This window comes from Phyllobates terribilis, unplaced genomic scaffold (genome assembly GCF_046119375.1).
Source record: "Phyllobates terribilis strain yellow unplaced genomic scaffold, ASM4611937v1 Scaffold_108__1_contigs__length_5656254, whole genome shotgun sequence".
NCBI lineage: Eukaryota > Metazoa > Chordata > Amphibia > Anura > Dendrobatidae > Phyllobates > Phyllobates terribilis.
In genome coordinates this window covers 1,173,586-1,201,053 of record NW_027362868.1, presented here as the reverse complement: position 1 = coordinate 1,201,053, position 27,468 = coordinate 1,173,586, and the positions used below count along the sequence as shown (strand labels likewise).

At 44.8% G+C, this 27,468-nt stretch overlaps 17 non-coding genes and 1 pseudogene across 17 annotated transcripts; all 18 read right to left on the bottom strand.

Annotated features, from left to right (window-relative positions):
- Nucleotides 1-932: 932 nt before the first annotated feature.
- Nucleotides 933-1,123, bottom strand: LOC141200463 (U2 spliceosomal RNA). Its single transcript, XR_012272183.1, has one exon. It is a non-coding gene; the product is annotated as a U2 spliceosomal RNA (small nuclear RNA).
- A 1,118-nt stretch (nucleotides 1,124-2,241) lies between these two features.
- LOC141200232 (U2 spliceosomal RNA) lies at nucleotides 2,242-2,432 on the bottom strand. Its single transcript, XR_012271958.1, has one exon. It is a non-coding gene; the product is annotated as a U2 spliceosomal RNA (small nuclear RNA).
- A 1,122-nt stretch (nucleotides 2,433-3,554) lies between these two features.
- Nucleotides 3,555-3,745, bottom strand: LOC141201317 (U2 spliceosomal RNA). Its single transcript, XR_012272881.1, has one exon. It is a non-coding gene; the product is annotated as a U2 spliceosomal RNA (small nuclear RNA).
- Nucleotides 3,746-4,869: 1,124 nt separating this feature from the next.
- LOC141199010 (U2 spliceosomal RNA) lies at nucleotides 4,870-5,060 on the bottom strand. The gene has a single exon (XR_012270775.1). It is a non-coding gene; the product is annotated as a U2 spliceosomal RNA (small nuclear RNA).
- A 1,123-nt stretch (nucleotides 5,061-6,183) lies between these two features.
- LOC141199009 (U2 spliceosomal RNA) lies at nucleotides 6,184-6,374 on the bottom strand. The gene has a single exon (XR_012270774.1). It is a non-coding gene; the product is annotated as a U2 spliceosomal RNA (small nuclear RNA).
- A 1,120-nt stretch (nucleotides 6,375-7,494) lies between these two features.
- LOC141199008 (U2 spliceosomal RNA) lies at nucleotides 7,495-7,685 on the bottom strand. The gene has a single exon (XR_012270773.1). It is a non-coding gene; the product is annotated as a U2 spliceosomal RNA (small nuclear RNA).
- A 1,123-nt stretch (nucleotides 7,686-8,808) lies between these two features.
- Nucleotides 8,809-8,999, bottom strand: LOC141199007 (U2 spliceosomal RNA). Its single transcript, XR_012270772.1, has one exon. It is a non-coding gene; the product is annotated as a U2 spliceosomal RNA (small nuclear RNA).
- A 1,121-nt stretch (nucleotides 9,000-10,120) lies between these two features.
- Nucleotides 10,121-10,311, bottom strand: LOC141199006 (U2 spliceosomal RNA). Its single transcript, XR_012270771.1, has one exon. It is a non-coding gene; the product is annotated as a U2 spliceosomal RNA (small nuclear RNA).
- A 1,124-nt stretch (nucleotides 10,312-11,435) lies between these two features.
- Nucleotides 11,436-11,626, bottom strand: LOC141199005 (U2 spliceosomal RNA). The gene has a single exon (XR_012270770.1). It is a non-coding gene; the product is annotated as a U2 spliceosomal RNA (small nuclear RNA).
- Nucleotides 11,627-12,746: 1,120 nt separating this feature from the next.
- Nucleotides 12,747-12,937, bottom strand: LOC141199004 (U2 spliceosomal RNA). The gene has a single exon (XR_012270769.1). It is a non-coding gene; the product is annotated as a U2 spliceosomal RNA (small nuclear RNA).
- A 1,118-nt stretch (nucleotides 12,938-14,055) lies between these two features.
- Nucleotides 14,056-14,246, bottom strand: LOC141200547 (U2 spliceosomal RNA). Its single transcript, XR_012272265.1, has one exon. It is a non-coding gene; the product is annotated as a U2 spliceosomal RNA (small nuclear RNA).
- A 1,121-nt stretch (nucleotides 14,247-15,367) lies between these two features.
- LOC141200880 (U2 spliceosomal RNA) lies at nucleotides 15,368-15,563 on the bottom strand. The gene has a single exon (XR_012272578.1). It is a non-coding gene; the product is annotated as a U2 spliceosomal RNA (small nuclear RNA).
- Nucleotides 15,564-20,923: 5,360 nt separating this feature from the next.
- LOC141199002 (U2 spliceosomal RNA) lies at nucleotides 20,924-21,114 on the bottom strand. The gene has a single exon (XR_012270767.1). It is a non-coding gene; the product is annotated as a U2 spliceosomal RNA (small nuclear RNA).
- Nucleotides 21,115-22,234: 1,120 nt separating this feature from the next.
- LOC141199001 (U2 spliceosomal RNA) lies at nucleotides 22,235-22,425 on the bottom strand. The gene has a single exon (XR_012270766.1). It is a non-coding gene; the product is annotated as a U2 spliceosomal RNA (small nuclear RNA).
- A 1,119-nt stretch (nucleotides 22,426-23,544) lies between these two features.
- On the bottom strand, nucleotides 23,545-23,735 carry LOC141199000 (U2 spliceosomal RNA). The gene has a single exon (XR_012270765.1). It is a non-coding gene; the product is annotated as a U2 spliceosomal RNA (small nuclear RNA).
- A 1,121-nt stretch (nucleotides 23,736-24,856) lies between these two features.
- Nucleotides 24,857-25,038, bottom strand: LOC141200800 (U2 spliceosomal RNA). The gene has a single exon (XR_012272510.1). It is a non-coding gene; the product is annotated as a U2 spliceosomal RNA (small nuclear RNA).
- A 524-nt stretch (nucleotides 25,039-25,562) lies between these two features.
- On the bottom strand, nucleotides 25,563-25,704 carry LOC141200965 (U2 spliceosomal RNA; annotated as a pseudogene).
- Nucleotides 25,705-26,821: 1,117 nt separating this feature from the next.
- On the bottom strand, nucleotides 26,822-27,012 carry LOC141198999 (U2 spliceosomal RNA). The gene has a single exon (XR_012270764.1). It is a non-coding gene; the product is annotated as a U2 spliceosomal RNA (small nuclear RNA).
- Between the last annotated feature and the right edge of the window lie 456 nt (nucleotides 27,013-27,468).

The following is a 27,468-nucleotide window of genomic DNA, read 5'->3' as shown; positions in this document are numbered from 1 at the left end:
CAGTACCCTCAACCCCCGGCTGTTCCCACCCGCCTCAACACCGTTGGAAGGGAGGAGAACCAATTAAGGCGGGGGGGGGGGGTGGAACGAGCAGCTGTCTACCCTTAGCAGGAGGGTTGCTGATTAATTACCTCTCCTGCTGCTGCTGCTGCTGGCTGTCCAGCAGCAGACTGAAGGTGGCTGCTGCTGTGCGCAGGTATATAAAGGCTCAGAGCCTATTATGACACGCGCAGCCAGCGTTCCATTGCCACATTCCGTCTACTGCAGGCGGGATACCTGGATGGCTGAATGTCACTGAGAAGCTCAGAGAGACCGCCATAAGCAACAGTTTAAAAGAATGCCACAGACTAATCAACCAAACTTTTTGGGTTGGTTTCTCTTTTATAGTCTGCAGGCATTAAATGAAAGAAGTCAGTGTTCCAGCAGAGGGAGACAACGTTTCAGAAAAGGCATTGTAGCAAACCAAAAAAGAAATTTTAAGCGCAGCAGAGTAACCAGCTCACATACCTGTTAGCTCAGGTGAGTTTAAAAGGCTGCTGTTGATAACAAGGGCATTTGCTAAATAGATGGTGTGTGTGCAACAATATACTGAAAGGTCAATTATATTGTGCAGCTTATCTCACCACCTGTAGTTATTTAGGTGAAAGCTCCAAAATGCTTGCCTAATATGTCTGTTTATCCAAAAGGAAGTATAGAGGGAGAGCTAGATAGATAGCATTGCATTACATTACATTACATGGCAATGCAATGCACAGTTGCTGAAGTTGAACCAAAATGAGCTTGTCATCTGGCTTCTGCAACTTTTAACATGAAAAATCCAATGAGGAGAAGAAAAGCAAAGCCAAAGAGTCCATCCCAAAATCCGACAAACAAGCAAAATGAACAAAAAGCATTGAATTCAATTCTTTCTGATTTTAGAAACTGCATTAAAGAAGGGGTGCACCGGTCCTGGAGATACTGCAATACCAGGTCAATGCGTGGAGTGGACAGAGCAAGCTCTTTTTCCATCTCCCTGTTCTAAAAATCCATTTAATATATGGTCCCCAGATAGGGGACGTATCAGATATTAAACTGATAAGAACAGATACTACACTTGATCTTAGCCAAAAAGCCGAGAAGCGATAACCAGAATTGGTTTCCGACTACGGTGCCACCCAAGGATTCTGAAAAGTCCATTTGTGGAGATGGCCACCTGGACTCCCGTTAAGAAGACATGCTGTCAACCTCTAGATCCCTCACATGCCTGCACTTTTCGGCTTGCTGCTGCTGCAATCCACGCATTTTAGATCTGCATAACTCCACCTCTTTTAGCACAGTACCCTCAACCCCCGGCTGTTCCCACCCGCCTCAACACCGTTGGAAGGGAGGAGAACCAATTAAGGCGGGGGGGGGGGTGGAACGAGCAGCTGTCTACCCTTAGCAGGAGGGTTGCTGATTAATTACCTCTCCTGCTGCTGCTGCTGGCTGTCCAGCAGCAGACTGAAGGTGGCTGCTGCTGTGCGCAGGTATATAAAGGCTCAGAGCCTATTATGACACGCGCAGCCAGCGTTCCATTGCCACATTCCGTCTACTGCAGGCGGGATACCTGGATGGCTGAATGTCACTGAGAAGCTCACAGAGACCGCCATAAGCAACAGTTTAAAAGAATGCCACAGACTAATCAACCAAACTTTTTGGGTTGGTTTCTCTTTTATAGTCTGCAGGCATTAAATGAAAGAAGTCAGTGTTCCAGCAGAGGGAGACAACGTTTCAGAAAAGGCATTGTAGCAAACCAAAAAAGAAATTTTAAGCGCAGCAGAGTAACCAGCTCACATACCTGTTAGCTCAGGTGAGTTTAAAAGGCTGCTGTTGATAACAAGGGCATTTGCTAAATAGATGGTGTGTGTGCAACAATATACTGAAAGGTCAATTATATTGTGCAGCTTATCTCACCACCTGTAGTTATTTAGGTGAAAGCTCCAAAATGCTTGCCTAATATGTCTGTTTATCCAAAAGGAAGTATAGAGGGAGAGCTAGATAGATAGCATTGCATTACACTACATTACATGGCAATGCAATGCACAGTTGCTGAAGTTGAACCAAAATGAGCTTGTCATCTGGCTTCTGCAACTTTTAACATGAAAAATCCAATGAGGAGAAGAAAAGCAAAGCCAAAGAGTCCATCCCAAAATCCGACAAACAAGCAAAATGAACAAAAAGCATTGAATTCAATTCTTTCTGATTTTAGAAACTGCATTAAAGAAGGGGTGCACCGGTCCTGGAGATACTGCAATACCAGGTCAATGCGTGGAGTGGAGAGAGCAAGCTCTTTTTCCATCTCCCTGTTCTAAAAATCCATTTAATATATGGTCCCCAGATAGGGGACGTATCAGATATTAAACTGATAAGAACAGATACTACACTTGATCTTAGCCAAAAGGCCGAGAAGCGATAACCAGATTTGGTTTCCGACTACGGTGCCACCCAAGGATTCTGAAAAGTCCATTTGTGGAGATGGCCACCTGGACTCCCGTTAAGAAGACATGCTGTCAACCTCTAGATCCCTCACATGCCTGCACTTTTCGGCTTGCTGCTGCTGCAATCCACGCGTTTTAGATCTGCATAACTCCACCTCTTTTAGCACAGTACCCTCAACCCCCGGCTGTTCCCACCCGCCTCAACACCGTTGGAAGGGAGGAGAACCAATTAAGGCGGGGGGGGGGGGTGGAACGAGCAGCTGTCTACCCTTAGCAGGAGGGTTGCTGATTAATTACCTCTCCTGCTGCTGCTGCTGCTGGCTGTCCAGCAGCAGACTGAAGGTGGCTGCTGCTGTGCGAAGGTATATAAAGGCTCAGAGCCTATTATGACACGCGCAGCCAGCGTTCCATTGCCACATTCCGTCTACTGCAGGCGGGATACCTGGATGGCTGAATGTCACTGAGAAGCTCACAGAGACCGCCATAAGCAACAGTTTAAAAGAATGCCACAGACTAATCAACCAAACTTTTTGGGTTGGGTTCTCTTTTATAGTCTGCAGGCATTAAATGAAAGAAGTCAGTGTTCCAGCAGAGGGAGACAACGTTTCAGAAAAGGCATTGTAGCAAACCAAAAAAGAAATTTTAAGCGCAGCAGAGTAACCAGCTCACATACCTGTTAGCTCAGGTGAGTTTAAAAGGCTGCTGTTGATAACAAGGGCATTTGCTAAATAGATGGTGTGTGTGCAACAATATACTGAAAGGTCAATTATATTGTGCAGCTTATCTCACCACCTGTAGTTATTTAGGTGAAAGCTCCAAAATGCTTGCCTAATATGTCTGTTTATCCAAAAGGAAGTATAGAGGGAGAGCTAGATAGATAGCATTGCATTACATTACATTACATGGCAATGCAATGCACAGTTGCTGAAGTTGAACCAAAATGAGCTTGTCATCTGGCTTCTGCAACTTTTAACATGAAAAATCCAATGAGGAGAAGAAAAGCAAAGCCAAAGAGTCCATCCCAAAATCCGACAAACAAGCAAAATGAACAAAAAGCATTGAATTCAATTCTTTCTGATTTTAGAAACTGCATTAAAGAAGGGGTGCACCGGTCCTGGAGATACTGCAATACCAGGTCAATGCGTGGAGTGGACAGAGCAAGCTCTTTTTCCATCTCCTTGTTCTAAAAATCCATTTAATATATGGTCCCCAGATAGGGGACGTATCAGATATTAAACTGATAAGAACAGATACTACACTTGATCTTAGCCAAAAGGCCGAGAAGCGATAACCAGAATTGGTTTCCGACTACGGTGCCACCCAAGGATTCTGAAAAGTTCATTTGTGGAGATGGCCACCTGGACTTCCGTTAAGAAGACATGCTGTCAACCTCTAGATCCCTCACATGCCTGCACTTTTCGGCTTGCTGCTGCTGCAATCCACGCGTTTTAGATCTGCATAACTCCACCTCTTTTAGCACAGTACCCTCAACCCCCGGCTGTTCCCACCCGCCTCAACACCGTTGGAAGGGAGGAGAACCAATTAAGGCGGGGGGGGGGGTGGAACGAGCAGCTGTCTACCCTTAGCAGGAGGGTTGCTGATTAATTACCTCTCCTGCTGCTGCTGCTGCTGCTGGCTGTCCAGCAGCAGACTGAAGGTGGCTGCTGCTGTGCGAAGGTATATAAAGGCTCAGAGCCTATTATGACACGCGCAGCCAGCGTTCCATTGCCACATTCCGTCTACTGCAGGCGGGATACCTGGATGGCTGAATGTCACTGAGAAGCTCACAGAGACCGCCATAAGCAACAGTTTAAAAGAATGCCACAGACTAATCAACCAAACTTTTTGGGTTGGTTTCTCTTTTATAGTCTGCAGGCATTAAATGAAAGAAGTCAGTGTTCCAGCAGAGGGAGACAACGTTTCAGAAAAGGCATTGTAGCAAACCAAAAAAGAAATTTTAAGCGCAGCAGAGTAACCAGCTCACATACCTGTTAGCTCAGGTGAGTTTAAAAGGCTGCTGTTGATAACAAGGGCATTTGCTAAATAGATGGTGTGTGTGCAACAATATACTGAAAGGTCAATTATATTGTGCAGCTTATCTCACCACCTGTAGTTATTTAGGTGAAAGCTCCAAAATGCTTGCCTAATATGTCTGTTTATCCAAAAGGAAGTATAGAGGGAGAGCTAGATAGATAGCATTGCATTACATTACATTACATGGCAATGCAATGCACAGTTGCTGAAGTTGAACCAAAATGAGCTTGTCATCTGGCTTCTGCAACTTTTAACATGAAAAATCCAATGAGGAGAAGAAAAGCAAAGCCAAAGAGTCCATCCCAAAATCCGACAAACAAGCAAAATGAACAAAAAGCATTGAATTCAATTCTTTCTGATTTTAGAAACTGCATTAAAGAAGGGGTGCACCGGTCCTGGAGATACTGCAATACCAGGTCAATGCGTGGAGTGGACAGAGCAAGCTCTTTTTCCATCTCCCTGTTCTAAAAATCCATTTAATATATGGTCCCCAGATAGGGGACGTATCAGATATTAAACTGATAAGAACAGATACTACACTTGATCTTAGCCAAAAGGCCGAGAAGCGATAACCAGAATTGGTTTCCGACTACGGTGCCACCCAAGGATTCTGAAAAGTCCATTTGTGGAGATGGCCACCTGGACTCCCGTTAAGAAGACATGCTGTCAACCTCTAGATCCCTCACATGCCTGCACTTTTCGGCTTGCTGCTGCTGCAATCCACGCGTTTTAGATCTGCATAACTCCACCTCTTTTAGCACAGTACCCTCAACCCCCGGCTGTTCCCACCCGCCTCAACACCGTTGGAAGGGAGGAGAACCAATTAAGGCGGGGGGGGGGAGGAACGAGCAGCTGTCTACCCTTAGCAGGAGGGTTGCTGATTAATTACCTCTCCTGCTGCTGCTGCTGCTGCTGGCTGTCCAGCAGCAGACTGAAGGTGGCTGCTGCTGTGCGCAGGTATATAAAGGCTCAGAGCCTATTATGACACGCGCAGCCAGCGTTCCATTGCCACATTCCGTCTACTGCAGGCGGGATACCTGGATGGCTGAATGTCACTGAGAAGCTCACAGAGACCGCCATAAGCAACAGTTTAAAAGAATGCCACAGACTAATCAACCAAACTTTTTGGGTTGGTTTCTCTTTTATAGTCTGCAGGCATTAAATGAAAGAAGTCAGTGTTCCAGCAGAGGGAGACAACGTTTCAGAAAAGGCATTGTAGCAAACCAAAAAAGAAATTTTAAGCGCAGCAGAGTAACCAGCTCACATACCTGTTAGCTCAGGTGAGTTTAAAAGGCTGCTGTTGATAACAAGGGCATTTGCTAAATAGATGGTGTGTGTGCAACAATATACTGAAAGGTCAATTATATTGTGCAGCTTATCTCACCACCTGTAGTTATTTAGGTGAAAGCTCCAAAATGCTTGCCTAATATGTCTGTTTATCCAAAAGGAAGTATAGAGGGAGAGCTAGATAGATAGCATTGCATTACATTACATTACATGGCAATGCAATGCACAGTTGCTGAAGTTGAACCAAAATGAGCTTGTCATCTGGCTTCTGCAACTTTTAACATGAAAAATCCAATGAGGAGAAGAAAAGCAAAGCCAAAGAGTCCATCCCAAAATCCGACAAACAAGCAAAATGAACAAAAAGCATTGAATTCAATTCTTTCTGATTTTAGAAACTGCATTAAAGAAGGGGTGCACCGGTCCTGGAGATACTGCAATACCAGGTCAATGCGTGGAGTGGACAGAGCAAGCTCTTTTTCCATCTCCCTGTTCTAAAAATCCATTTAATATATGGTCCCCAGATAGGGGACGTATCAGATATTAAACTGATAAGAACAGATACTACACTTGATCTTAGCCAAAAGGCCGAGAAGCGATAACCAGAATTGGTTTCCGACTACGGTGCCACCCAAGGATTCTGAAAAGTCCATTTGTGGAGATGGCCACCTGGACTCCCGTTAAGAAGACATGCTGTCAACCTCTAGATCCCTCACATGCCTGCACTTTTCGGCTTGCTGCTGCTGCAATCCACGCGTTTTAGATCTGCATAACTCCACCTCTTTTAGCACAGTACCCTCAACCCCCGGCTGTTCCCACCCGCCTCAACACCGTTGGAAGGGAGGAGAACCAATTAAGGCGGGGGGGGGGTGGAACGAGCAGCTGTCTACCCTTAGCAGGAGGGTTGCTGATTAATTACCTCTCCTGCTGCTGCTGCTGCTGGCTGTCCAGCAGCAGACTGAAGGTGGCTGCTGCTGTGCGAAGGTATATAAAGGCTCAGAGCCTATTATGACACGCGCAGCCAGCGTTCCATTGCCACATTCCGTCTACTGCAGGCGGGATACCTGGATGGCTGAATGTCACTGAGAAGCTCACAGAGACCGCCATAAGCAACAGTTTAAAAGAATGCCACAGACTAATCAACCAAACTTTTTGGGTTGGTTTCTCTTTTATAGTCTGCAGGCATTAAATGAAAGAAGTCAGTGTTCCAGCAGAGGGAGACAACGTTTCAGAAAAGGCATTGTAACAAACCAAAAAAGAAATTTTAAGCGCAGCAGAGTAACCAGCTCACATACCTGTTAGCTCAGGTGAGTTTAAAAGGCTGCTGTTGATAACAAGGGCATTTGCTAAATAGATGGTGTGTGTGCAACAATATACTGAAAGGTCAATTATATTGTGCAGCTTATCTCACCACCTGTAGTTATTTAGGTGAAAGCTCCAAAATGCTTGCCTAATATGTCTGTTTATCCAAAAGGAAGTATAGAGGGAGAGCTAGATAGATAGCATTGCATTACATTACATTACATGGCAATGCAATGCACAGTTGCTGAAGTTGAACCAAAATGAGCTTGTCATCTGGCTTCTGCAACTTTTAACATGAAAAATCCAATGAGGAGAAGAAAAGCAAAGCCAAAGAGTCCATCCCAAAATCCGACAAACAAGCAAAATGAACAAAAAGCATTGAATTCAATTCTTTCTGATTTTAGAAACTGCATTAAAGAAGGGGTGCACCGGTCCTGGAGATACTGCAATACCAGGTCAATGCGTGGAGTGGACAGAGCAAGCTCTTTTTCCATCTCCCTGTTCTAAAAATCCATTTAATATATGGTCCCCAGATAGGGGACGTATCAGATATTAAACTGATAAGAACAGATACTACACTTGATCTTAGCCAAAAGGCCGAGAAGCGATAACCAGAATTGGTTTCCGACTACGGTGCCACCCAAGGATTCTGAAAAGTCCATTTGTGGAGATGGCCACCTGGACTCCCGTTAAGAAGACATGCTGTCAACCTCTAGATCCCTCACATGCCTGCACTTTTCGGCTTGCTGCTGCTGCAATCCACGCGTTTTAGATCTGCATAACTCCACCTCTTTTAGCACAGTACCCTCAACCCCCGGCTGTTCCCACCCGCCTCAACACCGTTGGAAGGGAGGAGAACCAATTAAGGCGGGGGGGGGGTGGAACGAGCAGCTGTCTACCCTTAGCAGGAGGGTTGCTGATTAATTACCTCTCCTGCTGCTGCTGCTGCTGCTGGCTGTCCAGCAGCAGACTGAAGGTGGCTGCTGCTGTGCGCAGGTATATAAAGGCTCAGAGCCTATTATGACACGCGCAGCCAGCGTTCCATTGCCACATTCCGTCTACTGCAGGCGGGATACCTGGATGGCTGAATGTCACTGAGAAGCTCACAGAGACCGCCATAAGCAACAGTTTAAAAGAATGCCACAGACTAATCAACCAAACTTTTTGGGTTGGTTTCTCTTTTATAGTCTGCAGGCATTAAATGAAAGAAGTCAGTGTTCCAGCAGAGGGAGACAACGTTTCAGAAAAGGCATTGTAGCAAACCAAAAAAGAAATTTTAAGCGCAGCAGAGTAACCAGCTCACATACCTGTTAGCTCAGGTGAGTTTAAAAGGCTGCTGTTGATAACAAGGGCATTTGCTAAATAGATGGTGTGTGTGCAACAATATACTGAAAGGTCAATTATATTGTGCAGCTTATCTCACCACCTGTAGTTATTTAGGTTAAAGCTCCAAAATGCTTGCCTAATATGTCTGTTTATCCAAAAGGAAGTATAGAGGGAGAGCTAGATAGATAGCATTGCATTACATTACATTACATGGCAATGCAATGCACAGTTGCTGAAGTTGAACCAAAATGAGCTTGTCATCTGGCTTCTGCAACTTTTAACATGAAAAATCCAATGAGGAGAAGAAAAGCAAAGCCAAAGAGTCCATCCCAAAATCCGACAAACAAGCAAAATGAACAAAAAGCATTGAATTCAATTCTTTCTGATTTTAGAAACTGCATTAAAGAAGGGGTGCACCGGTCCTGGAGATACTGCAATACCAGGTCAATGCGTGGAGTGGACAGAGCAAGCTCTTTTTCCATCTCCCTGTTCTAAAAATCCATTTAATATATGGTCCCCAGATAGGGGACGTATCAGATATTAAACTGATAAGAACAGATACTACACTTGATCTTAGCCAAAAGGCCGAGAAGCGATAACCAGAATTGGTTTCCGACTACGGTGCCACCCAAGGATTCTGAAAAGTCCATTTGTGGAGATGGCCACCTGGACTCCCGTTAAGAAGACATGCTGTCAACCTCTAGATCCCTCACATGCCTGCACTTTTCGGCTTGCTGCTGCTGCAATCCACGCGTTTTAGATCTGCATAACTCCACCTCTTTTAGCACAGTACCCTCAACCCCCGGCTGTTCCCACCCGCCTCAACACCGTTGGAAGGGAGGAGAACCAATTAAGGCGGGGGGGGGGGTGGAACGAGCAGCTGTCTACCCTTAGCAGGAGGGTTGCTGATTAATTACCTCTCCTGCTGCTGCTGCTGCTGGCTGTCCAGCAGCAGACTGAAGGTGGCTGCTGCTGTGCGCAGGTATATAAAGGCTCAGAGCCTATTATGACACGCGCAGCCAGCGTTCCATTGCCACATTCCGTCTACTGCAGGCGGGATACCTGGATGGCTGAATGTCACTGAGAAGCTCACAGAGACCGCCATAAGCAACAGTTTAAAAGAATGCCACAGACTAATCAACCAAACTTTTTGGGTTGGTTTCTCTTTTATAGTCTGCAGGCATTAAATGAAAGAAGTCAGTGTTCCAGCAGAGGGAGACAACGTTTCAGAAAAGGCATTGTAGCAAACCAAAAAAGAAATTTTAAGCGCAGCAGAGTAACCAGCTCACATACCTGTTAGCTCAGGTGAGTTTAAAAGGCTGCTGTTGATAACAAGGGCATTTGCTAAATAGATGGTGTGTGTGCAACAATATACTGAAAGGTCAATTATATTGTGCAGCTTATCTCACCACCTGTAGTTATTTAGGTGAAAGCTCCAAAATGCTTGCCTAATATGTCTGTTTATCCAAAAGGAAGTATAGAGGGAGAGCTAGATAGATAGCATTGCATTACATTACATTACATGGCAATGCAATGCACAGTTGCTGAAGTTGAACCAAAATGAGCTTGTCATCTGGCTTCTGCAACTTTTAACATGAAAAATCCAATGAGGAGAAGAAAAGCAAAGCCAAAGAGTCCATCCCAAAATCCGACAAACAAGCAAAATGAACAAAAAGCATTGAATTCAATTCTTTCTGATTTTAGAAACTGCATTAAAGAAGGGGTGCACCGGTCCTGGAGATACTGCAATACCAGGTCAATGCGTGGAGTGGACAGAGCAAGCTCTTTTTCCATCTCCCTGTTCTAAAAATCCATTTAATATATGGTCCCCAGATAGGGGACGTATCAGATATTAAACTGATAAGAACAGATACTACACTTGATCTTAGCCAAAAGGCCGAGAAGCGATAACCAGAATTGGTTTCCGACTACGGTGCCACCCAAGGATTCTGAAAAGTCCATTTGTGGAGATGGCCACCTGGACTCCCGTTAAGAAGACATGCTGTCAACCTCTAGATCCCTCACATGCCTGCACTTTTCGGCTTGCTGCTGCAGCAATCCACGCGTTTTAGATCTGCATAACTCCACCTCTTTTAGCACAGTACCCTCAACCCCCGGCTGTTCCCACCCGCCTCAACACCGTTGGAAGGGAGGAGAACCAATTAAGGCGGGGGGGGGGGGGGTGGAACGAGCAGCTGTCTACCCTTAGCAGGAGGGTTGCTGATTAATTACCTCTCCTGCTGCTGCTGCTGCTGGCTGTCCAGCAGCAGACTGAAGGTGGCTACTGCTGTGCGCAGGTATATAAAGGCTCAGAGCCTATTATGACACGCGCAGCCAGCGTTCCATTGCCACATTCCGTCTACTGCAGGCGGGATACCTGGATGGCTGAATGTCACTGAGAAGCTCACAGAGACCGCCATAAGCAACAGTTTAAAAGAATGCCACAGACTAATCAACCAAACTTTTTGGGTTGGTTTCTCTTTTATAGTCTGCAGGCATTAAATGAAAGAAGTCAGTGTTCCAGCAGAGGGAGACAACGTTTCAGAAAAGGCATTGTAGCAAACCAAAAAAGAAATTTTAAGCGCAGCAGAGTAACCAGCTCACATACCTGTTAGCTCAGGTGAGTTTAAAAGGCTGCTGTTGATAACAAGGGCATTTGCTAAATAGATGGTGTGTGTGCAACAATATACTGAAAGGTCAATTATATTGTGCAGCTTATCTCACCACCTGTAGTTATTTAGGTGAAAGCTCCAAAATGCTTGCCTAATATGTCTGTTTATCCAAAAGGAAGTATAGAGGGAGAGCTAGATAGATAGCATTGCATTACATTACATTACATGGCAATGCAATGCACAGTTGCTGAAGTTGAACCAAAATGAGCTTGTCATCTGGCTTCTGCAACTTTTAACATGAAAAATCCAATGAGGAGAAGAAAAGCAAAGCCAAAGAGTCCATCCCAAAATCCGACAAACAAGCAAAATGAACAAAAAGCATTGAATTCAATTCTTTCTGATTTTAGAAACTGCATTAAAGAAGGGGTGCACCGGTCCTGGAGATACTGCAATACCAGGTCAATGCGTGGAGTGGACAGAGCAAGCTCTTTTTCCATCTCCCTGTTCTAAAAATCCATTTAATATATGGTCCCCAGATAGGGGACGTATCAGATATTAAACTGATAAGAACAGATACTACACTTGATCTTAGCCAAAAGGCCGAGAAGCGATAACCAGAATTGGTTTCCGACTACGGTGCCACCCAAGGATTCTGAAAAGTCCATTTGTGGAGATGGCCACCTGGACTCCCGTTAAGAAGACATGCTGTCAACCTCTAGATCCCTCACATGCCTGCACTTTTTGGCTTGCTGCTGCTGCAATCCACGCGTTTTAGATCTGCATAACTCCACCTCTTTTAGCACAGTACCCTCAACCCCCGGCTGTTCCCACCCGCCTCAACACCGTTGGAAGGGAGGAGAACCAATTAAGGCGGGGGGGGGGTGGAACGAGCAGCTGTCTACCCTTAGCAGGAGGGTTGCTGATTAATTACCTCTCCTGCTGCTGCTGCTGCTGGCTGTCCAGCAGCAGACTGAAGGTGGCTGCTGCTGTGCGCAGGTATATAAAGGCTCAGAGCCTATTATGACACGCGCAGCCAGCGTTCCATTGCCACATTCCGTCTACTGCAGGCGGGATACCTGGATGGCTGAATGTCACTGAGAAGCTCACAGAGACCGCCATAAGCAACAGTTTAAAAGAATGCCACAGACTAATCAACCAAACTTTTTGGGTTGGTTTCTCTTTTATAGTCTGCAGGCATTAAATGAAAGAAGTCAGTGTTCCAGCAGAGGGAGACAACGTTTCAGAAAAGGCATTGTAGCAAACCAAAAAAGAAATTTTAAGCGCAGCAGAGTAACCAGCTCACATACCTGTTAGCTCAGGTGAGTTTAAAAGGCTGCTGTTGATAACAAGGGCATTTGCTAAATAGATGGTGTGTGTGCAACAATATACTGAAAGGTCAATTATATTGTGCAGCTTATCTCACCACCTGTAGTTATTTAGGTGAAAGCTCCAAAATGCTTGCCTAATATGTCTGTTTATCCAAAAGGAAGTATAGAGGGAGAGCTAGATAGATAGCATTGCATTACATTACATTACATGGCAATGCAATGCACAGTTGCTGAAGTTGAACCAAAATGAGCTTGTCATCTGGCTTCTGCAACTTTTAACATGAAAAATCCAATGAGGAGAAGAAAAGCAAAGCCAAAGAGTCCATCCCAAAATCCGACAAACAAGCAAAATGAACAAAAAGCATTGAATTCAATTCTTTCTGATTTTAGAAACTGCATTAAAGAAGGGGTGCACCGGTCCTGGAGATACTGCAATACCAGGTCAATGCGTGGAGTGGACAGAGCAAGCTCTTTTTCCATCTCCCTGTTCTAAAAATCCATTTAATATATGGTCCCCAGATAGGGGACGTATCAGATATTAAACTGATAAGAACAGATACTACACTTGATCTTAGCCAAAAGGCCGAGAAGCGATAACCAGAATTGGTTTCCGACTACGGTGCCACCCAAGGATTCTGAAAAGTCCATTTGTGGAGATGGCCACCTGGACTCCCGTTAAGAAGACATGCTGTCAACCTCTAGATCCCTCACATGCCTGCACTTTTCGGCTTGCTGCTGCTGCAATCCACGCGTTTTAGATCTGCATAACTCCACCTCTTTTAGCACAGTACCCTCAACCCCCGGCTGTTCCCACCCGCCTCAACACCGTTGGAAGGAAGGAGAACCAATTAAGGCGGGGGGGGGGTGGAACGAGCAGCTGTCTACCCTTAACAGGAGGGTTGCTGATTAATTAACTCTCCTGCTGCTGCTGCTGCTGGCTGTCCAGCAGCAGACTGAAGGTGGCTGCTGCTGTGCGCAGGTATATAAAGGCTCAGAGCCTATTATGACACGCGCAGCCAGCGTTCCATTGCCACATTCCGTCTACTGCAGGCGGGATACCTGGATGGCTGAATGTCACTGAGAAGCTCACAGAGACCGCCATAAGCAACAGTTTAAAAGAATGCCACAGACTAATCAACCAAACTTTTTGGGTTGCTTTCTCTTTTATAGTCTGCAGGCATTAAATGAAAGAAGTCAGTGTTCCAGCAGAGGGAGACAACGTTTCAGAAAAGGCATTGTAGCAAACCAAAAAAGAAATTTTAAGCGCAGCAGAGTAACCAGCTCACATACCTGTTAGCTCAGGTGAGTTTAAAAGGCTGCTGTTGATAACAAGGGCATTTGCTAAATAGATGGTGTGTGTGCAACAATATACTGAAAGGTCAATTATATTGTGCAGCTTATCTCACCACCTGTAGTTATTTAGGTGAAAGCTCCAAAATGCTTGCCTAATATGTCTGTTTATCCAAAAGGAAGTATAGAGGGAGAGCTAGATAGATAGCATTGCATTACATTACATTACATGGCAATGCAATGCACAGTTGCTGAAGTTGAACCAAAATGAGCTTGTCATCTGGCTTCTGCAACTTTTAACATGAAAAATCCAATGAGGAGAAGAAAAGCAAAGCCAAAGAGTCCATCCCAAAATCCGACAAACAAGCAAAATGAACAAAAAGCATTGAATTCAATTCTTTCTGATTTTATAAACTGCATTAGAAGGGGTGCACCGGTCCTGGAGATACTGCAATACCAGGTCAATGCGTGGAGTGGACAGAGCAAACTCTTTTTCCATCTCCCTGTTCTAAAAATCCATTTAATATATGGTCCCCAGATAGGGGACGTATCAGATATTAAACTGATAAGAACAGATACTACACTTGATCTTAGCCAAAAGGCCGAGAAGCGATAACCAGAATTGGTTTCCGACTACGGTGCCACCCAAGGATTCTGAAAAGTCCATTTGTGGAGATGGCCACCTGGACTCCCGTTAAGAAGACATGCTGTCAACCTCTAGATCCCTCACATGCCTGCACTTTTCGGCTTGCTGCTGCTGCAATCCACGCGTTTTAGATCTGCATAACTCCACCTCTTTTAGCACAGTACCCTCAACCCCCGGCTGTTCTCACCCGCCTCAACACCGTTGGAAGGGAGGAGAACCAATTAAGGCGGGGGGGGGGGTGGAACGAGCAGCTGTCTACCCTTAGCAGGAGGGTTGCTGATTAATTACCTCTCCTGCTGCTGCTGCTGCTGGCTGTCCAGCAGCAGACTGAAGGTGGCTGCTGCTGTGCGCAGGTATATAAAGGCTCAGAGCCTATTATGACACGCGCAGCCAGCGTTCCATTGCCACATTCCGTCTACTGCAGGCGGGATACCTGGATGGCTGAATGTCACTGAGAAGCTCACAGAGACCGCCATAAGCAACAGTTTAAAAGAATGCCACAGACTAATCAACCAAACTTTTTGGGTTGGTTTCTCTTTTATAGTCTGCAGGCATTAAATGAAAGAAGTCAGTGTTCCAGCAGAGGGAGACAACGTTTCAGAAAAGGCATTGTAGCAAACCAAAAAAGAAATTTTAAGCGCAGCAGAGTAACCAGCTCACATACCTGTTAGCTCAGGTGAGTTTAAAAGGCTGCTGTTGATAACAAGGGCATTTGCTAAATAGATGGTGTGTGTGCAACAATATACTGAAAGGTCAATTATATTGTGCAGCTTATCTCACCACCTGTAGTTATTTAGGTGAAAGCTCCAAAATGCTTGCCTAATATGTCTGTTTATCCAAAAGGAAGTATAGAGGGAGAGCTAGATAGATAGCATTGCATTACATTACATTACATGGCAATGCAATGCACAGTTGCTGAAGTTGAACCAAAATGAGCTTGTCATCTGGCTTCTGCAACTTTTAACATGAAAAATCCAATGAGGAGAAGAAAAGCAAAGCCAAAGAGTCCATCCCAAAATCCGACAAACAAGCAAAATGAACAAAAAGCATTGAATTCAATTCTTTCTGATTTTAGAAACTGTATTAAAGAAGGGGTGCACCGGTCCTGGAGATACTGCAATACCAGGTCAATGCGTGGAGTGGACAGAGCAAGCTCTTTTTCCATCTCCCTGTTCTAAAAATCCATTTAATATATGGTCCCCAGATAGGGGACGTATCAGATATTAAACTGATAAGAACAGATTTTTTTTTTTTTTTTTTTTTTATACCATTCAGTAAAATTTTTCAAGCAACAATCAATAGTATAAAAACTCATACTACGTTGCCCAGTCTTACATCATAATGGTACTTTCTTTATTTCATATTTATAACTTTATACTGAAACAGTTGTAATACCTTTTGAATGGACAAAAAACTGTAAAACATACCATTATCATAAAAAAAGACAGATCACAACACTTAAACAAGGACTTACTGGTACTTTACCAGTGACCTCCATTTTTTGACTTTCCAAAAACCTTCTGAATCAAAGCCACCACCGCCACGGCTGTCCCATAAATAAACTATGTATAACCTTGACAAAACCATCCTAACACAATTATTAACTGAGATTATTTTCCTTTTAAATAAACACAAATTCCTAACGTCCCACAGACTTTCTATTACACATGCCATTATCAACCACAACAATCTCTCTTTCACCCGGCTACTTGCACCCATCCCAAACATTACCACTCTCCAATTTATAAAATTCACGCCCGCTAGTTCCTTGCATAAACCACCCACTCCCTTCCAAACACTCTGAGCATAATCACAATTCCAAACCAAATGCATAACAGTTTCACTCGCCCCACATCCATCCCTCGGACATACCTCTGTTCTAATCAGATCCCTCCTCTTCTGTACCTCTCTCACAGGCAAAATCTCATGCAAACTCATCCATACGATATCACGCTGCCTATTCGATATTCCTTTTATACTCAGGTTCCTCCATACACACAACGCTTCACTCGATCTCAAGCCCCCAATGTTACATTCAAACTCTCTAACACGCATCCTTCTCCTTACATTCCTTATCACTTTGAAATCACCCATAGGAACATCCAACAAATCATGCTTGACAACAAATTTTTCAACAAACTCATACCACACTGGACATTTAAACGAAACAGGCACTCTTGCATCCCTTCTCATCCATTTCAACCCAAACAACATCCATCCAGCCATATATTTAATCATAAAAGCCGTCTTGTTATCCCTACCTAACAGAACAACCACTGTTTTAATATAATTTAAACCAAGACAAATTTCAAAATTTTTGAAATCCATTCCCCCATGTTCACGTAACTTACACAAATATTCCCTTTTAAGTTTTTCCATCTTACTTCCCCAATAAAACGTAAAAATTAGCTTCTCAATCCGCCTAAAACCCCTATAAGGGGCTGGAAAAACCACGGACACAAAAAGTAACATAGGAAGAATCACTGACTTAATAATAAGGACTTTGCCTGACAATGTCAAGTCCCGCAACCTCCAAAAATTTAACTTTTGTTCAATCCTCTTACCGCATTCATCCCAACTCTCATTCCCTTTCAGATCTTTGTTAAACCACACCCCCAGAACCTTAATAGCACCTTCTTCACATATCACACCATCCATCCTAACACTCGAATCCCCAAAACACTTAAAGCTACACTTCCCCCAATTCACCCTAAAACCAGATGCACCACAAAAGAAATCTAAAAGCAACCTTGCTCGATTCATAGCAGCCATATTATCACTCACCACAACAACATCGTCCATATACCCCATTACCTTTACAGTCTTTCCACCACTCCCTGGGATTAGAAGACCATTCATCACTTTCTCTTTCCGAATCATGCACAACAGGGGCTCAATCACACTTATAAACAGGACAGGGGACAACGGACACCCCTGCCTGACCCCTGATTTTATGCACACCTTCTCACTCAAACATCCATTCACTAACACTTCACTCACCACACCATCATACAAACACCTTATCGCCTTCACAAAAACACTAGGAAAACCCATCCTAACTAACACCTCAAACATAAACGCATGCGACACTCTATCAAAAGCTTTCTCAAAATCCACACAAAAAACCATACATTTCCCCTTCCTAAACATACAATCTCCAATTACGTCCCTCAACAACAAGAGGTTATCAGTCATACACCTACCTGGCACCGCGCACACTTGATCAACACCAACCACACTTCCAATCACCCCACGCATACGGTTAGCCAGAATTTTGCTAAAGACTTTGTAATCTGCATTGAGTAATGTAATCGGCCTCCAATTACGCAAATTCTTTTTCTCACCCTTCTTATATAGTAAAACAACTACTCCTTCTTTCATGGAATTACAAAGTACACCATTCATCCACATATATTGACATACCTCCACAAAATCAACACCAATCACATCCCATGCTTTTACATAAAACTCCACAGGCAACCCATCTTTCCCAGGTGTTTTATTCTTTTTCGCACCATCCACCGCCTTTTTAACCTCATCAAAAACAATATCCTCACTCAAACACTCACGTTCCCCTGATTCAAGCTGACTCTCCAACATACCTAACACATGCTCTTTCAAACCCCCATCCACCCATTTAGACTCAAATAAACTACTATAGAAACTATGTACCTCATCCAACACTTCCATTCCAACCACAGTCATACCATTATCATTTTCAACCTCATCCAACTCATCTTTCTTACTGCACATTTTTTTAAAAAAGTACCTCGTACACTTCTCATCCATATCCAAATGCTCAACTCTCGTCCTAAAAATAATTTCCTTCCCACGCTTTTCCAAAACACGCTTCATCTCATCTCTCGCTCCTCTGAGTTGATCACTACCATCAATTCCTTTCATACTCATTTTATGTAACCACTCAATCCTCATATTTAAATCTTTAAATCTGCCTCTTTCAATTGCTGCTTTTTTATAACCCCACCTCCTAAAAAAATTCTTAATTTCCACTTTCACCCAATCCCACCATACAGTCACATCCACAAAATTATTTTTCCTAGACCTCCACCATTCATACTTACTTTCGAAGTCTCTCATAACCCTAACATCCTCTAACAACCTAACATTTAGCTTCCATACCCCAACACCATGCACCATTTTTTTATCACCTTCAAACATACCCCACAAACATTCATGGTCTGTGAAAGAAAAAACATGCTGTTTAAAAAATTTACACACCAAACCTCTATTTGTATACAGCATGCGGTCAATCCTGGACACTATTCCTCCCCTATCAGCTCTATATGTGGCCGGTGGTGGCTTACTCAAAAATTCCGCTGCATCTAAAAAAGAAAAATCAGATGTAATTTGATTAAGGACCTTACCCGTGACATCAATTTCCCCTTCAGAAACACAATTGAAATCACCAACTAATAATATTGGAATCCTTCCAGGCAAAAAAAAACGTATTTTCTCTAATAGTGCTAACCTATCCCCTTTGTTAATTGGACAATACACGTTAACAATTTTCACCCTCCACCCTCTCCCCTTAACCACTGCCATTATACAACGACCTGGCTCCACCACCATATAATTTTCAAAACTTAAATCCCTATTCCCCAACAAAATCCCCACACCATCATTTTTGTTTGTCATTGAACCTGACCAAATGCTATGCCCATATACCCAGTCCTTTTCAGGAGGTGACTCTTCAATTCCGCACTCTTGCAGACAGTAGATATTTGCTCCAAGATTTTTTAGTTCTTCCAGTATAGCCAATCTTCTAGGCTTAGATTTTATAAGCCTTACATTTACTGACAGTACACTACAGCCCACGTTGGAGCCCATTTTTTAACCATATTTGGTAAAAATGAACATACCCCCCACCGAAGAGTCAACCTTTCTCGTCTTGAAACTCGATTCCTGATGTTAAGCACAGAATGCTGGCCCCCTCCTCCAAAAAAGACCTCCTAGGAGAGGCACTGTAGCTCTCGGGATAGCTCCTATCACTTAAGGGGCTGATGCTCCCAATACTGGCAGGTGAAATATCTGGTCGGAACTTCTTTGCAGAAGACACATCAGAGTCCTCATCAGGGGGCCTCACCACAGCCCCGGTGAAGTCACCCTGGCCACCACCACCTTCTTGAATGGCCTCTGAGCTTTCCAAAGCCAACACCGGCGTTGTGGAGAGTGAACCGCTCACTTCTCCCTCACCACTCACATCAAGCAGAATTGACATATCTGCAGGCTCCATCTCAACAGCGCTTCCACCAGCAGGATCAGGTGCTTCCTCCATCACTTCCATGAAGTCCCTTACTGCCTCAATCGCCTCACCAATAGTGGCGGCAGTACTAGGACGTGGGGACACGGCCTCTGCATATGACCTGGAACGATGGGGACAGTCCTTGAAAGCGTGTCCCTCCTCCCCACACGCATTACAGACCATGGAGTTAGTACATTCCATTGCCAGATGACCCTCTTTATTGCATTTCCCACAAAACTTCTCCACCGTGCAGTCCTCTTGGTAGTGTCCAAAGGATTTACACTTCCTGCAAAAACGCGGAGCACCGGGAAAATACATATACCCTCTATCCCTCCCGATGGCAAAACTGAGGGGAGGGTAGTGGATACCCCCAGGTCCCAGGGGGTCTTCCTGGAGCCGTACAAAAAACTTGTGTTTGCCAGTCCACAAGCCCACCTCATTCCTCACCTTTTGTGAGTAGGACACATAGCTGCAATGACGGTTCAGGAATCTAGTAATGTCCTCCACATCCACAAGGGGGTTGTGCATAAACACAACAACTGGCACTTCCCCCTTAGTATACAATACCGTGAATGTAAGCCCTTCAAGAGCCGGATGATCCAAGGCTTGCTGATCCTTTAGAGTCTTGAAAAGATTCTGGCAAGCTGCCATACGATCAAGGACCAAAACGTACCGGCCATTCTTTGGGAACTCCTGTAGACAAATGATGTCTCCACGACCAACATTCAAAATCTTGAAGATGACGACTTCCACCAAGAACCGCAGGTTAAAGAAATTCCTCCTTGACTCCTCAATATCAATGCGAAAAGCATTTTTGACCCGAATATCATCGGTCCCGGCATAGCGAATCTTGACGCCCATTATCACCTCTCGTTTCCTCTGGACCCCCCCCAATAGCAGCAGGCAGCTTAAGCCACCTAAGTGGCGATGCTGCAAGGCCGAGGGGGAGACACTCTAGGATCCTTCTGACCAGATACAAGATCTTAGCCAAAAGGCCGAGAAGCGATAACCAGGATTGGTTTCCGACTACGGTGCCACCCAAGGATTCTGAAAAGTCCATTTGTGGAGATGGCCACCTGTAGTTATTTAGGTGAAAGCTCCAAAATGCTTGCCTAATATGTCTGTTTATCCAAAAGGAAGTATAGAGGGAGAGCTAGATAGATAGCATTGCATTACATTACATTACATGGCAATGCAATGCACAGTTGCTGAAGTTGAACCAAAATGAGCTTGTCATCTGGCTTCTGCAACTTTTAACATGAAAAATCCAATGAGGAGAAGAAAAGCAAAGCCAAAGAGTCCATCCCAAAATCCGACAAACAAGCAAAATGAACAAAAAGCATTGAATTCAATTCTTTCTGATTTTAGAAACTGCATTAAAGAAGGGGTGCACCGGTCCTGGAGATACTGCAATACCAGGTCAATGCGTGGAGTGGACAGAGCAAGCTCTTTTTCCATCTCCCTGTTCTAAAAATCCATTTAATATATGGTCCCCAGATAGGGGACGTATCAGATATTAAACTGATAAGAACAGATACTACACTTGATCTTAGCCAAAAGGCCGAGAAGCGATAACCAGAATTGGTTTCCGACTACGGTGCCACCCAAGGATTCTGAAAAGTCCATTTGTGGAGATGGCCACCTGGACTCCCGTTAAGAAGACATGCTGTCAACCTCTAGATCCCTCACATGCCTGCACTTTTCGGCTTGCTGCTGCTGCAATCCACGCGTTTTAGATCTGCATAACTCCACCTCTTTTAGCACAGTACCCTCAACCCCCGGCTGTTCCCACCCGCCTCAACACCGTTGGAAGGGAGGAGAACCAATTAAGGCGGGGGGGGGGTGGAACGAGCAGCTGTCTACCCTTAGCAGGAGGGTTGCTGATTAATTACCTCTCCTGCTGCTGCTGCTGCTGGCTGTCCAGCAGCAGACTGAAGGTGGCTGCTGCTGTGCGCAGGTATATAAAGGCTCAGAGCCTATTATGACACGCGCAGCCAGCGTTCCATTGCCACATTCCGTCTACTGCAGGCGGGATACCTGGATGGCTGAATGTCACTGAGAAGCTCACAGAGACCGCCATAAGCAACAGTTTAAAAGAATGCCACAGACTAATCAACCAAACTTTTTGGGTTGGTTTCTCTTTTATAGTCTGCAGGCATTAAATGAAAGAAGTCAGTGTTCCAGCAGAGGGAGACAACGTTTCAGAAAAGGCATTGTAGCAAACCAAAAAAGAAATTTTAAGCGCAGCAGAGTAACCAGCTCACATACCTGTTAGCTCAGGTGAGTTTAAAAGGCTGCTGTTGATAACAAGGGCATTTGCTAAATAGATGGTGTGTGTGCAACAATATACTGAAAGGTCAATTATATTGTGCAGCTTATCTCACCACCTGTAGTTATTTAGGTGAAAGCTCCAAAATGCTTGCCTAATATGTCTGTTTATCCAAAAGGAAGTATAGAGGGAGAGCTAGATAGATAGCATTGCATTACATTACATTACATGGCAATGCAATGCACAGTTGCTGAAGTTGAACCAAAATGAGCTTGTCATCTGGCTTCTGCAACTTTTAACATGAAAAATCCAATGAGGAGAAGAAAAGCAAAGCCAAAGAGTCCATCCCAAAATCCGACAAACAAGCAAAATGAACAAAAAGCATTGAATTCAATTCTTTCTGATTTTAGAAACTGCATTAAAGAAGGGGTGCACCGGTCCTGGAGATACTGCAATACCAGGTCAATGCGTGGAGTGGACAGAGCAAGCTCTTTTTCCATCTCCCTGTTCTAAAAATCCATTTAATATATGGTCCCCAGATAGGGGACGTATCAGATATTAAACTGATAAGAACAGATACTACACTTGATCTTAGCCAAAAGGCCGAGAAGCGATAACCAGAATTGGTTTCCGACTACGGTGCCACCCAAGGATTCTGAAAAGTCCATTTGTGGAGATGGCCACCTGGACTCCCGTGAAGAAGACATGCTGTCAACCTCTAGATCCCTCACATGCCTGCACTTTTCGGCTTGCTGCTGCTGCAATCCACGCGTTTTAGATCTGCATAACTCCACCTCTTTTAGCACAGTACCCTCAACCCCCGGCTGTTCCCACCCGCCTCAACACCGTTGGAAGGGAGGAGAACCAATTAAGGCGGGGGGGGGTGGAACGAGCAGCTGTCTACCCTTAGCAGGAGGGTTGCTGATTAATTACCTCTCCTGCTGCTGCTGCTGCTGGCTGTCCAGCAGCAGACTGAAGGTGGCTGCTGCTGTGCGCAGGTATATAAAGGCTCAGAGCCTATTATGACACGCGCAGCCAGCGTTCCATTGCCACATTCCGTCTACTGCAGGCGGGATACCTGGATGGCTGAATGTCACTGAGAAGCTCACAGAGACCGCCATAAGCAACAGTTTAAAAGAATGCCACAGACTAATCAACCAAACTTTTTGGGTTGGTTTCTCTTTTATAGTCTGCAGGCATTAAATGAAAGAAGTCAGTGTTCCAGCAGAGGGAGACAACGTTTCAGAAAAGGCATTGTAGCAAACCAAAAAAGAAATTTTAAGCGCAGCAGAGTAACCAGCTCACATACCTGTTAGCTCAGGTGAGTTTAAAAGGCTGCTGTTGATAACAAGGGCATTTGCTAAATAGATGGTGTGTGTGCAACAATATACTGAAAGGTCAATTATATTGTGCAGCTTATCTCACCACCTGTAGTTATTTAGGTGGAAGCTCCAAAATGCTTGCCTAATATGTCTGTTTATCCAAAAAGAAGTATAGAGGGAGAGCTAGATAGATAGCATTGCATTACATTACATTACATGGCAATGCAATGCACAGTTGCTGAAGTTGAACCAAAATGAGCTTGTCATCTGGCTTCTGCAACTTTTAACATGAAAAATCCAATGAGGAGAAGAAAAGCAAAGCCAAAGAGTCCATCCCAAAATCCGACAAACAAGCAAAATGAACAAAAAGCATTGAATTCAATTCTTTCTGATTTTAGAAACTGCATTAAAGAAGGGGTGCACCGGTCCTGGAGATACTGCAATACCAGGTCAATGCGTGGAGTGGACAGAGCAAGCTCTTTTTCCATCTCCCTGTTCTAAAAATCCATTTAATATATGGTCCCCAGATAGGGGACGTATCAGATATTAAACTGATAAGAACAGATACTACACTTGATCTTAGCCAAAAGGCCGAGAAGCGATAACCAGAATTGGTTTCCGACTACGGTGCCACCCAAGGATTCTGAAAAGTCCATTTGTGGAGATGGCCACCTGGACTCCCGCTAAGAAGACATGCTGTCAACCTCTAGATCCCTCACATGCCTGCACTTTTCGGCTTGCTGCTGCTGCAATCCACGCGTTTTAGATCTGCATAACTCCACCTCTTTTAGCACAGTACCCTCAACCCCCGGCTGTTCCCACCCGCCTCAACACCGTTGGAAGGGAGGAGGACCAATTAAGGCGGGGGGGGGGGTGGAACGAGCAGCTGTCTACCCTTAGCAGGAGGGTTGCTGATTAATTACCTCTCCTGCTACTGCTGCTGCTTGCTGTCCAGCAGCAGACTGAAGGTGGCTGCTGCTGTGCGCAGGTATATAAAGGCTCAGAGCCTATTATGACACGCGCAGCCAGCGTTCCATTGCCACATTCCGTCTACTGCAGGCGGGATACCTGGATGGCTGAATGTCACTGAGAAGCTCACAGAGACCGCCATAAGCAACAGTTTAAAAGAATGCCACAGACTAATCAACCAAACTTTTTGGGTTGGTTTCTCTTTTATAGTCTGCAGGCATTAAATGAAAGAAGTCAGTGTTCCAGCAGAGGGAGACAACGTTTCAGAAAAGGCATTGTAGCAAACCAAACAAGAAATTTTAAGCGCAGCAGAGTAACCAGCTCACATACCTGTTAGCTCAGGTGAGTTTAAAAGGCTGCTGTTGATAACAAGGGCATTTGCTAAATAGATGGTGTGTGTGCAACAATATACTGAAAGGTCAATTATATTGTGCAGCTTATCTCACCACCTGTAGTTATTTAGGTGAAAGCTCCAAAATGCTTGCCTAATATGTCTGTTTATCCAAAAGGAAGTATAGAGGGTGAGCTAGATAGATAGCATTGCATTACATTACATTACATGGCAATGCAATGCACAGTTGCTGAAGTTGAACCAAAATGAGCTTGTCATCTGGCTTCTGCAACTTTTAACATGAAAAATCCAATGAGGAGAAGAAAAGCAAAGCCAAAGAGTCCATCCCAAAATCCGACAAACAAGCAAAATGAACAAAAAGCATTGAATTCAATTCTTTCTGATTTTAGAAACTGCATTAAAGAAGGGGTGCACCGGTCCTGGAGATACTGCAATACCAGGTCAATGCGTGGAGTGGACAGAGCAAGCTCTTTTTCCATCTCCCTGTTCTAAAAATCCATTTAATATATGGTCCCCAGATAGGGGACGTATCAGATATTAAACTGATAAGAACAGATTTTTTGATTGAAGCTGCATCCAAGGCACTGAAAAATGTGACCGAAGTCACACCAAAACAGCGCACGAGGCGAGGATTCATGTGGACCCTTCCCGGAGGAGCGGGTCCCCAATAAACCATCCCCATCCCTCCGAGCCAGAAGGCCACAGCGAGGGTCAGGGATCTCCGATGCTCTCCCTAGCCGAAGCCGGAGAAGAGCCGTTTTCGTGCTCCCAGCTTCCATCTAGGCTGCCACCCTAGTGGAGCTGGAGCCTGTGTTGGTTTCTCAGCCCAAAGCTGACCGGACCTCCGACCGGGTTTATAAAAATTCCCCTTCCTAGCCCGGAGGCCAGGAATAGGGGGGGTTGCTCAGAAAGTATGATTGGCAAAGGTGCGGCGTGCTACGAAGCCAAGTCTTTCTGGGGTTCCCAGTCCCAGTAAGCTTGGACTCCCACCAGGGCGCCTACTCCTGGGGCACATTGCTCCAAAGCACTCACACTTACCCAGCCTAGTGACTTCGATCCTGGAGGGCCATGTTTTCCATCAGATAACTCTATGAGCCACCTGGCGTACTAACAAGTGCACCAAACCAGTGTGTAACATGCATCAATTTACTAGGGCAGCCCAAGGACAAACTGCCTTTTCAAAAGATACTACACTTGATCTTAGCCAAACAGATACTACACTTGATCTTAGCCAAAAGGCCGAGAAGCGATAACCAGAATTGGTTTCCGACTACGGTGCCACCCAAGGATTCTGAAAAGTCCATTTGTGGAGATGGCCACCTGGACTCCCGTTAAGAAGACATGCTGTCAACCTCTAGATCCCTCACATGCCTGCACTTTTCGGCTTGCTGCTGCTGCAATCCACGCGTTTTAGATCTGCATAACTCCACCTCTTTTAGCACAGTACCCTCAACCCCCGGCTGTTCCCACCCGCCTCAACACCGTTGGAAGGGAGGAGAACCAATTAAGGCGGGGGGGGGGTGGAACGAGCAGCTGTCTACCCTTAGCAGGAGGGTTGCTGATTAATTACCTCTCCTGCTGCTGCTGCTGGCTGTCCAGCAGCAGACTGAAGGTGGCTGCTGCTGTGCGCAGGTATATAAAGGCTCAGAGCCTATTATGACACGCGCAGCCAGCGTTCCATTGCCACATTCCGTCTACTGCAGGCGGGATACCTGGATGGCTGAATGTCACTGAGAAGCTCACAGAGACCGCCATAAGCAACAGTTTAAAAGAATGCCACAGACTAATCAACCAAACTTTTTGGGTTGGTTTCTCTTTTATAGTCTGCAGGCATTAAATGAAAGAAGTCAGTGTTCCAGCAGAGGGAGACAACGTTTCAGAAAAGGCATTGTAGCAAACCAAAAAATAAATTTTAAGCGCAGCAGAGTAACCAGCTCACATACCTGTTAGCTCAGGTGAGTTTAAAAGGCTGCTGTTGATAACAAGGGCATTTGCTAAATAGATGGTGTGTGTGCAACAATATACTGAAAGGTCAATTATATTGTGCAGCTTATCTCACCACCTGTAGTTATTTAGGTGAAAGCTCCAAAATGCTTGCCTAATATGTCTGTTTATCCAAAAGGAAGTATAGAGGGAGAGCTAGATAGATAGCATTGCATTACATTACATTACATGGCAATGCAATGCACAGTTGCTGAAGTTGAACCAAAATGAGCTTGTCATCTGGCTTCTGCAACTTTTAACATGAAAAATCCAATGAGGAGAAGAAAAGCAAAGCCAAAGAGTCCATCCCAAAATCCGACAAACAAGCAAAATGAACAAAAAGCATTGAATTCAATTCTTTCTGATTTTAGAAACTGCATTAAAGAAGGGGTGCACCGGTCCTGGAGATACTGCAATACCAGGTCAATGCGTGGAGTGGACAGAGCAAGCTCTTTTTCCATCTCCCTGTTCTAAAAATCCATTTAATATATGGTCCCCAGATAGGGGACGTATCAGATATTAAACTGATAAGAACAGATACTACACTTGATCTTAGCCAAAAGGCCGAGAAGCGATAACCAGAATTGGTTTCCGACTACGGTGCCACCCAAGGATTCTGAAAAGTCCATTTGTGGAGATGGCCACCTGGACTCCCGTTAAGAAGACATGCTGTCAACCTCTAGATCCCTCACATGCCTGCACTTTTCGGCTTGCTGCTGCTGCAATCCACGCGTTTTAGATCTGCATAACTCCACCTCTTTTAGCACAGTACCCTCAACCCCCGGCTGTTCCCACCCGCCTCAACACCGTTGGAAGGGAGGAGAACCAATTAAGGCGGGGGGGGGGGGGTGGAACGAGCAGCTGTCTACCCTTAGCAGGAGGGTTGCTGATTAATTACCTCTCCTGCTGCTGCTGCTGCTGGCTGTCCAGCAGCAGACTGAAGGTGGCTGCTGCTGTGCGCAGGTATATAAAGGCTCAGAGCCTATTATGACACGCGCAGCCAGCGTTCCATTGCCACATTCCGTCTACTGC